At 36.3% G+C, this 19,205-nt stretch overlaps 1 pseudogene; it reads left to right on the forward strand.

The window, feature by feature from the left end:
- Nucleotides 1–16,201, forward strand: part of LOC136144141 (E3 ubiquitin-protein ligase Hakai-like) — a 42,810-nt pseudogene extending 26,609 nt beyond the window's left edge.
- The last annotated feature ends 3,004 nt before the right edge of the window (nt 16,202–19,205 follow it).

Here is a 19,205-nt window from a genome sequence, read left to right on the forward strand (position 1 = left end):
AAAGAAGATTACAAGAGATAAGGAAGGACACTACATAATGATCAAGGGATCAATCCAAGAGGAAGACATAACAATTGTAGAAATCTATGAACCCAACATAGGAGCACCTCAATATATAAGACAGACACTAACAGACATAAAAGGAGAAATTGACAGTACACAATAATAGTAGGAGACTTTAACACCCCACTCACATCAATGAACAGATCATCAAAACAAAATTAATAAGGAAACAGCAGTCTTAAGTGATACATTAGATGAGATGGATCTCATTGATATTTTCAGACATTCCATCCAAATGCAGAGGAATACACCTTCTCAAGTGCACATGGAACATTCTCTAGGATAGACCACATCTTTTGTGATTGCAGTCATGAAATTAAAAGACGCTTACTCCTTGAAAGGAAAGCTATGACCAACCTAGACAGCATATTAAAAAGCAGAGACATTGCTTTGTCAACAAAGTTATGTCTAGTCAAGGCTATGGTTTTTCCACTGGTCATGTATGGATGTGAGTGTTGGACCATAAATAAAGCTGAGCACCAAAGAATTGATGCTTTTGAACTATGGTGTTGGAGAAGACTCTTGAGAGTTACTTGCACTGCAAGGAGATCCAACCAGTCCATCCTAAAGGAGATCAGTCCTGGGTGTTCATTGGAAGGACTGATGCTGAAGCTGAAACTGCAATACTTTGGCCACCTGATGTGAAGAGCTGACTCATTTGAAAAGATCCTGATGCTGGGAAAGATTGAGGGCATGAGGAGAAGGGGATGACAGAGGCTGAGATGGTTGGATGGCATCACCGACTCAACAGACATGAGTTTGGGTGGGCTCCGGGAGTTGGTGATGGACAGGGAGGCCTGGCATGCTGAGGTTCATGGGGTCGCAAAGAGTCGGACATGACTGAGTGACTGAACTGAACAGAACTGAACTCAGTGACAAATTTCAGTGAATTTAAGAAAACTGAAATTGTATCAAGCATCTTCTGCAACCACAATGCTATGAGACTAGATATCAATTACAAGAAAGAAACTGTAAGAAACACAAACACATGGTGATTAAACAACATGTTTCTAAAAAACCAACAGGTTACTGAAGAAGTCAGAAATAAAAAATTTTCTAGAAACAAATGACCATGAAAACACAACAACTCAAAACCTGTGGGATGCAGCAAAAGCAATTCTAAGAGGGAAGTATATAGCAGTACAATCCTACCTCAAGAAACAAGAAAAACATCAAATAGAAAACCTAACTTTATATCTAAAACAACTGGAAAAACAGCAAAAAAAAAAATTAATAGAAGGAAACAAATCATAAAGATCTGAGCAGAAGTGAAAGAAACAATAGTAAAGATTAATAGAACTAAAAACTGGTTTTTTGAGAAGATAAATCTGACAAGCCTTTAGCCAGACTCATCAAGAAAAAAAGAAAGAAGAATAAAATCGACAAAATTAAAATGGAGAAGGAGAAGTTACAACAGAAAATGAAGAAATACAAATGATTATAAGAGACTATCATGAATAACTATATGGCAATAAAATGGATAACCTGGAAGAAATGGACAGATTCTTAGAAAAGTTAAATCTTCCAAGACTGAACCAGGAAGAAATAGAAATTTTGAACAACCTAATTACAAGCACTGAAATTGATAAAAATTGGTAAAAAATCTCCCCCCCAAAAGAAAGCCCAGGACCAGATGGCTTCACAGGGGAATTCTATCAAACATGCCTATCCTTCTAAAACTCTTTCATAAAATTTCAGAGGAAGGAACACTTCCAAACTCATTCTATGAGGCCACGGTCACCCTGATACCAAAACCAGACAAAGACAACACAAAAAAAGAAAATTACAGGCCAATATCACTAATGAACCTAGATGCACAAATCCTCAACAAAATTTTAGCAAAGAGAATTGAGCAACACATCAAAAACCTCACACACCAAGATCAAGTTGGGTTTATTCCAGGAATGCAAGGATTCTTCAATATGTGCAAATCAATCAATGTGATACACCATATTAACAACTTGAAATATAAAAACCATATGATAATCTCAATAGATGCAGAAAAAGCCTTTGAAAAAATTTAGGACACATTTATGATTAAAACTCTTCAAAAAATGGACATAGAAGGAACCTACCTCAACATAGTAAAGGCCATATGTGATAAGCCTACAGCAAATATTATTCTCAATGATGAGAAACTGAAAGTATCCCCCCTAAGATCAGGAACAAGACAAGGAGGTCCACTTTCACCACTGTTTTTCAACATAGTTCTGGAAGTCCTAGCTACAGCCTTCAGAGAAGAAAAAGTAACAAAGTGAATCCAGATCAGAAAAGAAGTAAAGTTCTCACTGTTTGTAAATGATATGATCCTGTAAATATAAAACCTTAAAAGATACTATCAGAAAATTACTAGAGCTAATCAGTGTATTTAGCATACTTGCAGGATACAAAATCAATACAGAGAAATCACTTGCATTTCTATATACTAACTATATGAAAAATCAGAAAGAGAAATTAATGAATCAATCCTCTACACCATTGCAACAAAAAGAATTAAATGTCTAGGAATAAACTTACCTAAGCAGATGAAAGAACTGTACACAGAAAATTATTATAAGACACTAATGAAGAAATCAAAGATGACATAAACAGACAGAAATATTCCATGTTCCTGGATAGGAAGAATCAGTATTACAAAAATGACTATACTACCAAATGCAATCTACAGATTCAGTGCAATCCCTATCATATTAGCAATGGCATTTTACACAGAACTAGAAGAATAATTTCACAATTCACATGGAAACACAAAATACTGAAAATAGACAAAGCAGCCTTGAGAAAGAAGAATGGAGCTGGAGGAATCAACCTTCCTGACTTCAGATTATACTACAAAGCTACAGTCATCAAGACAGTATGGTCCTGGCACAAAGATGGAAATATAGACCAATGGAACAAGATAGAAAGCCCAGAAATAAACCCATGAACCTATGAGTACCTTATTTTTGACAAAGGAGGCAAGAACATACAATGGGGCAAAGACAGCCTTTTCAATAAATGGTGCTGGGAAAACTGAACAGCTACATGTAAAAGAATGAAATTAGAACACTTCCTAACATCATGCACAAAGATAAACTAAAAATGGATTAAATACCTAAATGTAAGACCAGAAACTATAAAACTCTTAGAGGAAAACATAGGCAGAACACTTGAAGACATAAATCAAAGCAAGATCCTCTAAGACCCACCTCCTAGAGTAACAGAAATAAAACCAAAAGTAAACAAGTGAGACCTGTTTAAACTTAAAAGCTTTTGCACAGCAAAGGAAACTGTAAACAAGGTGAAAAGACAACCCTCAGAACTGTAGAAAATAATAGCAAATGAAACAACTGACAAAGGATTAATTTTCAAAATATGCAAGCAGCTCATACAACTCAATGCCAGAAAAACAAACAACTCAATCAAAAAGTGGGAAAAAGACATAAACAGACATCTCTCCAAAGAAGACATACAGATGGCTAACAAACACATGAAAAGATGCTCAACATCACTCATTATTGGAGAAATGCAAATCAAAACAACAATGAGATATCACCTCATACTGGTCAGAATGGCCATCATCAAAATGTCTACAAACAATAGATGGTGGAGAGGGTGTTCACTGTTGTGGGAATGTAAATTGATTCAGCCACTATGGAAGATGGTATGGAGATTTCTTAAAAACCTAGGAATAAAACCACCATATGGCCCAGCAATCCTACTCCTAGGCATAGTCCCTGAGGAAACCAGGGTTGAAAATGATACATGTATCCCATTGTTCATTGCAGCACTATTTACAATGGCTAAAACATAGAAACAACCTAGATGTACATCAACAAATGAATGGATAAAGAAGTTGTGATACATATACACAGTGGAATATTACTCAGCCATAAAAAGGGATGCATTTGAGTCAGTTCTGATGAGGTGGATGAACCTAGAACCTACTATACACAGTGAAATAAGTCAGAAAGAGAAAGATAAATATCATATTCTAATGCATATATATGGAATGTAGAAAAATGGTACTGAAGAATTTATTTACAGGGCAGCAATGGAGAAAGAGACATAGAGAATAGACTTATGGACATGGAAAGAGGGGAGGAGATGGTGAGATGTATAGCAAGGGTAAATGGAAACTTACATTACCATATGTAAACTAGATAGCCAATGGGAATTTGCTGTATGGCTCAGGAAACTCAAACATGGGCCCTGTATCAATCTAGAGGGGTTGATGGGGTGAGAGATGGGAGGGAGGTTCAAAAGGGAGGGGATATATGTATACCTATGGCTGATTCATGTTGAGGTTTGACAGAAAACAACAAAATTCTGTAAAGCAATTATCCTTTAATAAAAAATTAATTAAAAAATAAATTTTCAGTCCAAGATAGTTAGAGAAAGCCAACACCAACGTTCCACATTTCAATGTTATAAAAGCACTAATAAAATGATTTAGTATATTCCAAATGAATAAAGAAGTTTTAATTTTTAATTATTAAGGATAATTTAAGAAGACTTGGAGGAAAAATGTTAATTTTCTAGTTTGTGACTTTATTAAGATAGAACAAACAAAATACTACCATACTGTGTAAATAGTTATATTTAACTCGCAAAAATTTTATAATTTTAAAAACTAGGCTTTAAAATTTTATAGATCTTTAGGGTTTGCTATGTAGAGGATCATGTCATCTGCAAACAGCGAGAGTTTCACTTCTTCTTTTCCTATCTGGATTCCTTTTACTTCTTTTTCTGCTCTGATTGCTGTGGCCAAAACTTCCAAGACTATGTTGAATAGTAGTGGTGAGAGTGGGCACCCCTGTCTTGTTCCTGATTTCAGGGGAAATGCTTTCAATTTTTCACCATTGAGGGTGATGCTTGCTGTGGGTTTGTCATATATAGCTTTTATTATGTTGAGGTATGTTCCCTCTATTCCTGCTTTCTGGAGAGTTTTGATCATAAATGGGTGTTGAATTTTGTCAAAGGCTTTCTCTGCATCTATTGAGATAATCATATGGTTTTTATCTTTCAATTTGTTAATGTGGTGTATTACATTGATTGACTTGCGGATATTAAAGAATCCTTGCATTCCTGGGATAAAGCCCACTTGGTCATGGTGTATGATTTTTTTAATATGCTGTTGGATTCTGTTTGCTAGAATTTTGTTAAGGATTTTTGCATCTATGTTCATCAGTGATATTGGCCTGTAGTTTTCTTTTTTTGTGGCATCTTTGTCTGGTTTTGGAATTAGGGTGATGGTGGCCTCATAGAATGAGTTTGGAAGCTTACCTTCATCTGCAATTTTCTGGAAGAGTTTGAGTAAGATAGGTGTTAGCTCTTCTCTAAATTTTTGGTAGAATTCAGCTGTGAAGCCATCTGGTCCTGGGCTTTTGTTTCCTGGAAGATTTTTTATTACAGTTTCGATTTCCTTGCTTGTGATGGTTCTGTTAAGATCTTCTATTTCTTCCTGGTTCAGTTTTGGAAAGTTATACTTTTCTAAGAATTTGTCCATTTCATCCAAGTTGTCCATTTTATTGGCATAGAGCTGCTGGTAGTAGTCTCTTATGATCCTTTGTATTTCAGTGTTGTCTGTTGTGATCTCACCCTTTTCATTTCTTATTTTGTTAATTTGGTTCTTCTCTCTTTGTTTCTTAATGAGTCTTGCTAATGGTTTGTCAATTTTGTTTATTTTTTCAAAAAACCAGCTTTTAGCTTTGTTGATTTTTGCTATGGTCTCTTTAGTTTCTTTTGCATTTATTTCTGCCCAAATTTTTAAGATTTCTTTCCTTCTGCTGACCCTGGGGTTCTTCATTTCTTCCTTCTCTAACTGCTTTAGGTGTAGAGTTAGGTTATTTATTTGGCTAGAGCTAATCAACGAATATAGTAAAGTTGCAGGATATAAAATTAATACACAGAAATCCCTTGCATTTCTATACACTAACAATGAGAAAACAGAAAGAGAAATTAAGGAAACAATACCATTCACCATTGCAACAAAAAGAATAAAATACTTAGGAGTATATCTACCTAAAGAAACAAAAGACCTGTACATAGAAAACTATAAAACACTGATGAAAGAAATCAAAGAGGACACAAACAGATGGAGAAACATACCGTGCTCATGGATTGGAAGAATCAATATTGTCAAAATGGCTATTCTACCCAAAGCAATCTATAGATTCAATGCAATCCCTATCAAGCTACCAACGGTATTTTTCACAGAACTAGAACAAATAATTTCACAATTTGTATGGAAACACAGAAAACCACGAATAGCCAAAGTAATCTTGAGAAAGAAGAATGGAACTGGAGGAATCACCCTCCCTGACTTCAGACTCTACTACAAAGCCACAGTCATCAAGACAGTATGGTACTGGCACAAAGCCAGAAATATAGATCAATGGAACAGAATAGAAAGCCCAGAGATAAATCCACGAACCTATGGATACCTTATCTTTGACAAAGGAGGCAAGGATATACAATGGAAAAAAGACAACCTCTTTAACAAGTGGTGCTGGGAAAACTGGTCAACCACTTGTAAAAGAATGAAACTAGAACACTTTCTAACACCATACACAAAAATAAACTCAAAATGGATTAAAGATCTAAATGTAAGACCAGAAACTATAAAACTCCTAGAGGAGAACATAGGCAAAACACTCTCCGACATAAATCTCAGCAGGATCCTCTATGACCCACCTCCCAGAATATTGGAAATAAAAGCAAAATTAAACAAATGGGACCTAATGAAACTTAAAAGCTTTTGCACTACAAAGGAAACTATAAGTAAGGTGAAAAGACAGCCCTCCGATTGGGAGAAAATAATAGCAAATGAAGAAACAGACAAAGGATTAATCTCAAAAAATATACAAGCAACTCCTGAAGCTCAATTCCAGAAAAATAAATGACCCAATCAAAAAATGGGCCAAAGAACTAAACAGACATTTCTCCAAAGAAGACATACAGATGGCTAACAAACACACGAAAAGATGCTCAACATCACTCATTATTAGAGAAATGCAAATCAAAACCACAATGAGATACCATTACACACCAGTCAGGATGGCTGCTATCCAAAAGTCTACAAGCAATAAATGCTGGAGAGGGTGTGGAGAAAAGGGAACCCTCTTACACTGTTGGTGGGAATGCAAACTAGTACAGCCACTATGGAAAACAGTGTGGAGATTTCTTAAAAAACTGGAAATAGAACTGCCATATGACCCAGCAATACCACTTCTGGGCATACACACCGAGGAAACCAGATCTGAAAGAGACACGTGCACCCCAATGTTCATCGCAGCACTGTTTATAATAGCCAGGACATGGAAGCAGCCTAGATGCCCATCCGCAGAGGAATGGATAAGGAAGCTGTAGTACATATACACCATGGAATATTACTCAGCCGTTAAAAAGAATTCATTTGAATCAGTTCTAATGAGATGGACGAGACTGGAGCCCATTATACAGAGTGAAGTAAGCCAGAAAGATAAAGAACATTACAGCATACTAACACATATATACGGAATTTAGAAAGATGGTAACGATGACCCTATATGCAAAACAGAAAAAGAAACACAGAAGTACAGAACAGACTTTTGAACTCTGTGGGAGAAGGTGAGGGTGGGATGTTTCAAAAGAACAGCATGTATATTATCTATGGTGAATCAGATCACTAGCCCAGGTGGGATGCAGGAGACGAGTGCTCGGGCCTGGTGCACTGGGAGGACCCAGAGGAGTCGGGTGGAGAGGGAGGTGGGAGGGGGGATCGGGATGGGGAATACGTGTAACTCAATGGCTGATTCATGTCAATGTATGACAAAACCCACTGAAATGTTGTGAAGTAATTGGCCTCCAACTAATAAAATTTAAAAAAAAAAAAAAAAAAAGAGTAACTACAAAAAAAAAAAAAAATTTTATAGATCTTTGAAACAAATATTAGTAAACTCTATGGTTCCAGACACTGTATATAAATTTCCAATAAGTATGTGCTTAACGAAGATATTTTCATTAGATAAATTGAGACAAAGGTGTTTTTGAAATATCATCATAATCTACAAATTATACTCTGTACCCCAAAAAGTTTTAACTGTTTGAAATACAGACAACCAATGTTTTTGAGTTAATAATGTGGAATAGGTCATGAAAAATAAAAACCCAAGATCCACAAAATGTATTATTTTCTTATTAATAAATTATTTTTCTGGTGAGACCCCAATACTGTAACCACTAGCATATTTGATACTGAAATGATATAGAATTACATTTAAATTTATCAATCAGTGTATCCACATTTCAAGTGCTCAATCACTGAAAATGACCAGTGACTATCATATTGGACAGCATGGTGGAATATTTCCATCATTGCTCAAGAAATATTAAGCAATGCTGTGGGAGAGATTTTTTTTGAAAGTGCCTGCTGAAACTCCAAAGAGGCTACATTAACATATTGTCTTTTCAGTTACTACCATGTAACTTAGGACAATCAGAATTCTCTGCTTCAGTTTCCTCCTCCAGAAAATAACTCTACTAAGATTTCCTGTCTCCTAAGGTTCACATCAAGTTTAAATGTGTAATGCAGTTAAAGTGCCAAGTGTACTTATGTGGTATATATAACTGCTATTGTGGACATAAATAGTTACCCTTATTCTATGAAGAACCATGGAACACTCTGTTTCTTAATTGTCACAGTTTAAAAATCCCTCCTACTTCCCAGGTACATTGTCATGTGGATGAGAATTTCCTTCTTTCAGCCTACCTCCAAGCCAAACTATTATGCCAACCAGTTTGCTTTCCTTAGACACAACACACACACACACACCCACAGTGGGAGCAAGGCCAGGGTCCAACTTCTGTCAATTCATCCTTTTGCCATTTCACTACAAGTCATTGTGTCCACATGAGCCACGGTAAGTCCCAAAACAAGGTTGAGCCTATAATTTGTCTTCCAAATAAGGTGAAAGTGAGCATAAATATTGTTTTAGAGTACAACCTTGATGGAAATTATCCGAAGCAACGTGGTAAATTAGGGTTATTCTGAGTAATCCTTTTAGCCCCAGAAGAGGCAGAGTAGAACCTGAAGTCCTCGACCTATAGCTGCCCTAAATGAAAAATCCCCACCTTACCATTTGATCTTACATCCCTGGACACTGACACTCCTATTTCACAGATGATGCACATGACATTTACTCAAAAGCAGGGTGAAGGCAGAGTAGGTTTAATAGAGTGAAGTTGCTATTCATTTTCTCTCTAGCTTTTTCTCATCACTTCAGCTTTTTTTTTTCCTTCTCTTTTCTTGCTTCAAATTTCCTCAGTACTATAATGAAGTGAAAAATGTGTAGCCATTGACACTTTAATCATTATCAAAATATACAGAAGGATTAAGTGACTTACTTCATATTATCCTCTAATCACTGTTTATTCTGTGATTCCCAAGGCCCAGAAAGTGCCCCACAGTCTGTATGTAGAAGCATCTATTCGGTTTGCCTTGATTTAAAGGAACGTGACCTTAGTGTTTTCTGCATAAGCAGGGATGAAACAGCATCTCTCGACACTAGTCCCGCATCTCTAGACACTGGACACCATTTCCTGCTTGCCAAGATTTCTATGTATTATACAAAGCACATATTCACCCCTTCTTGCATCTTCTACTACACTCTAGCCTCCGGGTGTTTGTACAATTCAGCAGTTCTTTGTGCTGTGATAGTCACATACCAGTACTGTTTTCTGTGGTTTTCTATTGACGTAGCTGCATGCAGTTTTCTTAATTGTCACCATCACTTCCCATTGTTTATTTCTCTTTATATTTCTCCACAAATAAATATTTGTTAATGTATACATTATATACCTTTATATCCAGAAATAAGAAGTAAACTGTTTAACCTTGTTATGATTTACCTTCCAACGGGAGAGCTGTTAATAATGTCAGATTACATCAAACCCTGTTAACATAATGTGATTGGGCATTAATCTTTATCAAGGCAATCTTTTTATAATAATTTCACAAATAACTGATTGTTGTGTGCACAGATCTTCCCCAGGTACATAAAATAGACTTTGAAATATATCTTGACCACTCTACCTCCTCCAGTGATGAAAACTTGTCATATTAAAAATGAGTTCCATGTTATGCAATTTCATTAAAAGGTAGTATTTTTTCACTATTCTATTCTTGTATGTCTTCATACAAATTAACATGTATCTGTTATATGACAGATTTTAAGGAGGCAACATTTCAATTAATGTCACCATTACCACAGTGACACCTGCATAAAAATATACAAATGACCTACAATCAGTTCTTTTTTTTTAACAATGTAATTATTGAATACTTACTACACTTTCCACACTATGCTATGTTTAAGCTTTACATATTTGTTTAGCATATGTAATAGAAATTAGTGAGTCTTCATTCTTCCTAGTTGGGTTACACAGATAACTAACCTTCACTTTTAGAATATTTTATTTTCATAATGATGAATGTACCCCTGCTATGTCATACCTGTGTTACTTCTGACAGCTAATGTTTAAGCTGCATTAAATCTACTTTCATTGAACATCTTGAGTATAAATCCTATATGCTCATAAAAATGAACTGTAATCTATATCAGATAATGATCATTTTAGAGGTGCATTTTTAAATGATCTGAAAATTTTGTTGTCTTATTGCTTCCAGAATGGGCTTCATTATTTGACTTATTGTCTTTTTCCAGGGAATAAGCTGGAATTTTAGGCATAAATTCCATGATATTATAAAATAAGTTATTGAGGAAGATCAGGAACTTGTGTTCAAGGCAGCAACATTTGGCTTGGATGAACTGGATGAAATAGTTTTACTTTATTTTTGTTGGTTTGATAATTTACACACTAATTTCCAAAGTTCCTCATAGTTTGTCACTCAAAGGCTTCAGTTCAGTTCAGTTCAGTCGCTCAGTCACGTCTGACTCTTTGGGACCCCATGGACTGCAGCATACCAGGCTTCCCTGTCCATCACCAACACCCAGGGTTTACTCAAACTCATGTGCATTGAGTCGGTGATGCCATCCAACCATCTCATCCTCTGTTGTCCCCTTCTCCTCCTGCCTTCAATCTTACCCAGCATCAGGGTCTTTTCAAATGAGTCAGTTCTTCACATCAGGTGGCCAAAATATTGGAGTTTCAGCTTCAGCATCAGTTCTTCCAATGAATAGTCAGGACTGATTTCCTTTATGATGGACTGGTTGGTTTTCTTTGCTGTCCAAGGGACTCTCAAGAGTCTTCTCCAACACCACAGTTCAAAACCATCAATTCTTAAGGGCTCAGCTTTCTTTATAGTCCAACTCTCACATCCATCCATGACTACTGGAAAAAAAATAGCTTTGACTAGATGGATCTTTGTTGGTAAAATAGTGTCTCTGCTTTTTAACATGCTGTCTATGTTGGTCATAACTTTTCTTCCAAGGAGCTCCTGCTGCTGCTGCAGCTAAGTCACTACAGTCATGTCTGACTCTGTGCGACCCCATAGATGGCAGCCCATCAGGCTCCCCTGTCCCAGGGATTCTCCAGGCAAGAACACTGGAATGAGTTGTCATTTCCTTCTCCAATGCATGAAAGTGAAAAGTGAAAGTTAAGTCGCGCAGTCATGTCCGACTCTTACCTACCCCATGGACTGCAGCCTACCAGGCTCCTCTGTCCCTGGGATTTTCCAGGCAAGAGTACTGGAGTGGGTTGCCATTGTCTTCTCCACTTCCAAGGAGCAACTGTCTTTTAATTTCATGGCTGCCGTCCTATCTGTGGTGATTTTGGAGCCCCAAAAATAAAGTCTGCCACTGTTTCCCCATCTATTTGCCATGAATTAATGGGACCAGATGCCAAGATCTTAATTTTCTGAATGGCTTAGCAGGCATCTTTACCACTGAGCAACCTGGGAATTCCCAGGTATGTGTGTGTATATTTGGATTTTTTTTAAATGTTAATTTTTCTTCCTGGCTACATCATTATGTATGCCAAAATTCATTAGAATTATTTGGCAGTTTGCTAGTGTTTCTCCATTTTAAAATATGTAATTTTATTAGATTGACATTAACTTTTAAAGAAACATTTTATTTATCTTTGTTGTTTTTTCCTATCCTGGTTCCTTTCTTATTCTTCGTTGTTTTTCTAAAAATAAAACTAATTAAACGTAAGCCATATAGGCTCGCATATTTTTATACTTAAATTTTTCATCATTTGTATGATACAACTGATTCTTTAGATATATCTGTTCTATAGGAATGAGCACAGAATACACCTTTTTAAAATATTCATGAACCCACTGTTTCTTAGGTTACCGTTCTTTCATAGAAATTAGTTTGTCATTAGTTATGCAAAATATTCCCTGAAAACTTTCAGAAGCTCATATTTTTCGAAGTTCTGTGCCTCAAACTATCTTTGTTTCTTTGTGTTTTGTTTTTCTCTTTTATTGGTTCTCAGTTTCCTTGTATCTACAACAGATGATAAAATGATATATTATAGACAGAAAATGAATTTTTAAGTTTTTTAATAAAGACTGATCAACAGTTTAAACTTCTGACAAATATGACTATGTTCTTCAACATCTGCAGAAAATGTCAGGAAATTCAAAGTTTGTAAACACTTTTCCACATGGCATATTCAAAATTCACAAACACATGTGATCATTACTTTTCTACATATTAAATAACATTGGCAGTAGAAAGTAAAAAAAAAAAAAACCAAATGGTAGCTATTGAAATCCATATAGAGGCTCCCAGGTGGTGCCATGATAACGAATCTACCCACCAATGCAAGAGACACAAGACACGGGTTCAATCCCTGGGTTTGGGAAGATCCCCTGGAGTAGGAAATGGCAAACCACTCTGGTATACTTGCCTGGAAAATTCATGGACAGAAGAACCTGGCAGTGTACAGTTCAGGGGTCACAGTTGCAAAGGGTCACGATCGCAAAGAGACATGACTAAGTGAGCAGAAGCCCAAAAAAGCACAATGAAGTCTAGAACAAGTACCAGGCCAGGTAGGTAAGTAGTCGATTTTGCCCTGAATTTGTTTTGCTCAACAGTATGATTTGATTTCTGAACAGCTGACTGAAATATTGTATATATATATCAAAATTTAGCCATACACTCTCTCAAAATTTATCCTATTCCAGAAGAGCCTTTCTTCAGGAGAGCCTTTGTGCCACCAAACCCTGATTTGCCCATATTTTTGTTGCATCATTTATCCATTTAAACCTGGTTTTCTTTCAAAGTCAGTTTTTGTTTTCTGTTTTAGATACCCCCCAAACTTAACCTATTTGCTAAATGATTTTAAATGAAGGAAATTATTTGAAAATTATGTAATATTTTAATATTCTGCTATTGCTTCAAAAAACCACTCTGCTTTCACATGCTATTATACTTTATTTCTTTATATAGATAAATAACAGCCTAAAGGCAGGCCCAGTCTTAGCACTAGCAAGAACGTTGGGTATAAATGGTGGCCCACATACCATATGTCCAGATACTTAAAAGTTAAAATCCAGTTAACAGATTGTGAAATGAAGTATATTCTATCCTTCTGCCTTGACAAATATATCTTCATAAGTCCTGGAAAGTCAGGATAAAATTTGGAAATATTGGACTTCTTATAGTTCCAGAATAATAATGTATGATATTATGTAGAGAGCCAGCCTGCTTGCAGTCCACATTCTGTTCCCACCCATGGCTCCCTTCTGCACTGTGAGAAGATCAGAACATATGCAGGTGAACCAGTTTCCCTTAAGACCAAGTTTTGTTCATATACCCTGAAAACAAATTGAGTTGGCCACTATGTCTGTGGACAGACCTGGGGTAAATGTCCATGCAAACTCAGGTATTGGTCTTAGAATCATTTGAATTTAGAATTTCACTCTCAAGTATCCCATGTATGACCTCCAAAAGTAGAGGCACAGGCTCTAAGTGGAAACTTTCCCTTGGATGATGTGGAGTGGTATGTGTAGAAATGGAATCTAGTAGGCTGCAAAACATGGGACTGATGCAGATGGCCTTTCTCCATGCTGAAAAGATAGTGGTACATTGACGAAATTCTTGTCTCCAAGTGCACTAGTGAAAATCCCAGATGCGATGAAACAGAAACGCTCACAGACTGATTTAAAGTGATTAGAACATATTACTTCTCAAACTAAATTGAAGCTCACAAAGAGAAGCAAGAAGAAAGATACTAGGGGAATAAACACACTTAGGGAAAGGTACTTATTGGTGGAAGAATCATACTATCTGGATTCTGAGATATGCAATGGTCATATTCCTTCTCAATCTCTCTCTCTTCCCCTCTTTCTTTTGGCCTCTCCTTTACTTTCTCCTCCTCAACAGCTTCTCCAAATATGACCTGGGTATAAGAATGAGAATCAAAATTTGAACAAATGGATTCCAACAGATGGAACCATGGCTGGGCCAGTGACACCCACATCTTTTACTACAATGATGCACAAAAATAGGTAATATATGCTTTACCAACATCTGTAGCTTGCCAAATTTTTGAGCTGAGCTGGTGAACAAAATAGAACTGTACTAAGTGTAATCAAACTCATGTCCATTGAGTCAGTGATGCCATTCAACCATCTCATCCTCTGTCATTCCCTTCTCCTCCCACCTTCAGTCTGTCCCAGCATCAGGGTCTTTTCCAAGGAGTCAATTCTTTGCATCACGTGGCCAAAGTATTGGAGTTTCAGCTTCAGCATCAGTCCTTCCAATGAATATTCAGGACTGATTTCCTTTAGGATGGACTGGTTGGATCTCCTTGCAGTCCAAGGGACTCTCAAGAGTCTTCTCCAACACCACAATGAAAAAGCATCAATTCTTCAGCACTCAGCTTTCTTTATGGCCCAACTCTCACATCCATACATGACTACTGGAAAAACCATAGTTTTGACTAGATGGAACTTTGCTGGCAAAGTAATGTCTCGGCTTTTTAATAAGCTGTCTAGGTTGGTCATAACTTTTCTTCCAAGGAGCAAAGTGTCTTTTAATTTCATGGCTGCAATCACCATCTGCAGTGATTTGGGAGCCTCCCAAAATAAAGTCTGTCACTGTTTCCATTGTTTCCCCATCTATTTGCCACGAAGGGATGGGACGGATGCCATGAGCTTGGTTTTCTGAATGTTGAGTTTTAAGTGAAATTTTTCACTGTCTTCTTTCACTTTCATCAAGAGGCTCTTTATAGTTCTTTGCTTTCTGCCATAAGGGTGGTACCATCTGCATATCTGAGGTTATTGCTATTTCTCCTGGCAATCTTGAATCTTGGAGAAAGAAAATGTCCATCCTCCTCCTATTGCCCCGCCACCAGTTGAAATCCCTGATCATTTTATAATGCCACCAGACAAGCACCACATGAGCCATATTCTATCAAAGCAACACAGCAACACGTCAGGATGCCAGCACCTCCTTTGCAAGATGTGCCCCACGAGCACTGTAATCAGCCACACACGGATATTCATGCTCCTCCAGCAGAACTGTTCCACCTCTACCTTGTTCAGTCAGGAAACCTTTCCTCATTGAACAAGGATTTAATCTTCAACAAAATATTCAACAGCAACTTAATAACCCCCCTGATTCAGGATGACTCAAATTCAGGTGTGAAAGAACTATCACCTCCTACCCTAGCATCTGCTCACCATCATCCTGAATATCAGGGTCAACCAATGGTCTCACATCCTTATCATATTATGTCTCCACAGCAATAATATGTACTACCCCGACCTCCTCCACCACCAATAAACCATTCAGTGCCACAGCCTCCCCAGGCCACAGGTACTCCTCACTTGATGTAAGGCTGAGTTCCACCTCCACCAATTACCTCTGCTCCACCACCAATTACCCCTCCCCTGGGCATATCATTGCCTAGATGCCATCTTATATGAATCATCCTCCAAGACCTCCCCCATCTCAACATGGAGGTCGTCCTATAACTGTACATCCTCCTCACCATTATAACCATCACTCTTCACCCCAGTTCACTGAAGATCAAAGAACTCTGAGCCTTCCATTTATACAACCACAAGGAATGAGCCCTGGTATGTAGCCTGCACCAAGAGGGCCACCTCCTCCTCCACAAATGCAGGGTCCTCCTCTCAAGCCCCACTTCTTGAACCACATCATCCCTATCAGACAGATATAGTCCATATTATCAATAATAATAGTATTCTGAACTGAAGGTATGATGAGGAAACAAAACTTATGTATAGTTAATCTTTTAATTAAGCCTTGACTGGGGAAGGAGAACACCTTTTACTGAGGTGGCTAAAACATTTAGGGTCTTGTCTCTTGAAATGGTTGTAAATCTTGACTTAAGGTTGATATCAAGTAATATACTGCAATGTGGATATGTAACTCAGTTGAGGACAGCTATATTTTAACATCTTTGTTCCTCTGTTTTAGTAAACTGACCCACAGGTGACCATTTGTAAAAATTCTGAAAAAAAAGTTTTCATTGTTCTCCTTTCAAAGGTAAACTCAATGTTTAATTTTTCTTTTGAAACATTATGTTAATTTGTGTAAAAAATTAAATTTCAGTATGGCTGTAAAAGGCTATTTTTATGTGAATTTAAGTGCAGTCACATATTACTTTTTAAACCATGTGTTTTACCACTAATTTCTCAGAGATACAATAAAATCCTAAAAGTAAAAATATAAAAAGAAAACAAACAAAATAAAGCATCCTATAAGTGCATCTATATATTGTGGGCAAATAGATTACTTATTATCTGTTTAATGTTTTTTTAGTACTCTTGTTATTTTTTATGCTGTTTCTATCAAAATTGAGCATTTCCAAATAGTACACAATCTCACATCATGTTTTAGGGTTTCCACCTCCTTTTTAATGTAAAAACTGTTTTTCAAATGGGTTTTAATGATAAAATTCTTCATTTTTTATATGACATTTTAAAATGTTTTATATCAGGCATCACAAATTATGATGGAATAGAATTAAAAATGATACAAAATTATAAGATGTTTTCCCTTACTTTTCATCTGCCAAACCCTTGCATTACTATACCTCTCTCTCTTTTTGATCTGAAAGTCTATTTTCATAACAAAACACAAACTACACCAAGGCAGACAACGAAACACAGGTATTCATCAACATACTTGACTTTTTTTTTCCTCAGTTATTTGAAATGCGCCATTGGGGAAGTATAAAATGAAAAAAACAAAGTAGAGGAAGATATCAAGCTTAGCTCTGTCACTATGCATTAGCAAAGGTCAAATTTCCACATATGAGATATTTTAAAGCAAAGAATCAAGGTAGATTTTTAATGAAATATGTTTAATATTCCTTTTATCAATCAAAAGAAATGAAGATAATTTTATCTTTAGTTCATCAGTGATAAGTACTCCCACGCACTTCCACAGTTGTAATATAATTCATGACATGCTTTTATTCTAAATGCTTGTCAGAGTCTATTAAACATCATTTCTTTCAACTTTACTTTTCAACTAGATGTGAACAAATAACTTTTGAATATTTAGCAGTTTCTATTTTCCAAAAGATCCATGTTAATCCATGTTTAGCTAAAGCTCTTCATGCAATGAATGTCTGTTATTCAGAACTACATGTCCAGCAACAGAATGCTCCATTAACTTCTTGTATTTTTTTCTTCAATAAGCAAATTTTAGCAAAGTTTGTAGAGTTCTAAAATTCTTTAAAATAAAATCTTAAACAATTCATTGTTCACAATAATTTTCATGAGTTATCTTTCACTTACTTTCTTATTTGTATTAATTTATACCTAGATACCGGCTTCCCTGGTGGCTCAGTTGCTTAGAATGTGTCTGCAGTGCAGGAGATCTAGGTTTGATCTCTGGGTTGGGAAGATCCCCTGGAGAAGGAAATGGCAACCCACTACAGTATTCTGGCCTGGAAATTACATGGATAGAGGAGTCTGGAGGGCTACAGTCCTTGGGATTACAAGTGTCAGACACAACTGAATGATTTAACATATCTAGATACATGCAAATAAGATATTATTTATTTTTTAGTATGGTAGAAAATGACAATATCAAAATCATTAGTATAATTAGAATCAGTTCAGTACTGGATGTTATTATACTCTATTTTGTTTCTTTTCTTTTGGTATTTTTGAAGTAGACAATAACTAAATCTACCTCACATTTCATAGTTCATCATTGTCTTTGGCCTGTGAAAGCCTAATCTTTGCTTTGTTGGAGGAGTATGTGTCAGTGGTACTGGGGATAATGTTGGGAACAAAACCTTCATATTCCCTGGCCACACTCTAATGGTGGAGGCAGAAGAATGAAGATAGGTTTTTAATCTCTGTCAGTAATAAGTGCTACAGAGAAAAATAAACAAGACAGGTGATTAAAAAAATGCTGGGACAGGGCAAAAGTGGACTGTTGTCTGAAAATGATTCCCTGATAAATTAATACATGTAAGAAGAGTGGACAATTCATGAGGATATGAGCATTAAAAATAAGTAATAATAATAATATCAATAGTTTTAAAAAGGAGAAACTGATATCTAGGAATGATTCCAGTGCAGCTGATGCATTAATGATAGAGTGTTAGGAGATGAAACCATAGAAATGTGGGTGGGAAAATCATATTGAAATATTAGACCAGTTAAGTACTTTGGCTTTCACTCTCTTTGAAATGGGAAAGCTTGCATGCATTCAAGCAGAGAAAAGACATGAACTCACCTTAGTCTTTCAGTAGATTATTGTGGTTGCATTGCAAAAAACAGACTAAAGGGAGGGAAGGACAGAAACAAGGACACCATTTGGATGCATTTACTAAATTCCAGGTGTTGTATTGTGAAACCTGAACCAGGATTATAGGAATAGAGGAGAAGTTTGGGAGTTATTAAATACATGGATCCTGGCCTCAGAGGAGTTGGGTTCTAAACCCAATTTATAAACACAGTGTTAATATATTATAAAAGTTACAGTCTCTCCTAGTTTCAGGATCCTCATCTATAAGTGAAGTTTATATATGTAAAAATAAGTTATAGATGCAAAGTGTAATACTCAACAGAATTAAGCTAAATAATGTATTACATTTTTTAATAGTCGATATGGATAGGAGACAGGATGGAAAGAATGGGAAAATGAACTATGGTGGATATACTCAAAAGCACTGATTTGTACACTTTTAAATGAATGAATTTTATAGCATGTGAA

This window comes from Muntiacus reevesi, chromosome 11 (assembly GCF_963930625.1).
Source record: "Muntiacus reevesi chromosome 11, mMunRee1.1, whole genome shotgun sequence".
Lineage (NCBI taxonomy): Eukaryota > Metazoa > Chordata > Mammalia > Artiodactyla > Cervidae > Muntiacus > Muntiacus reevesi.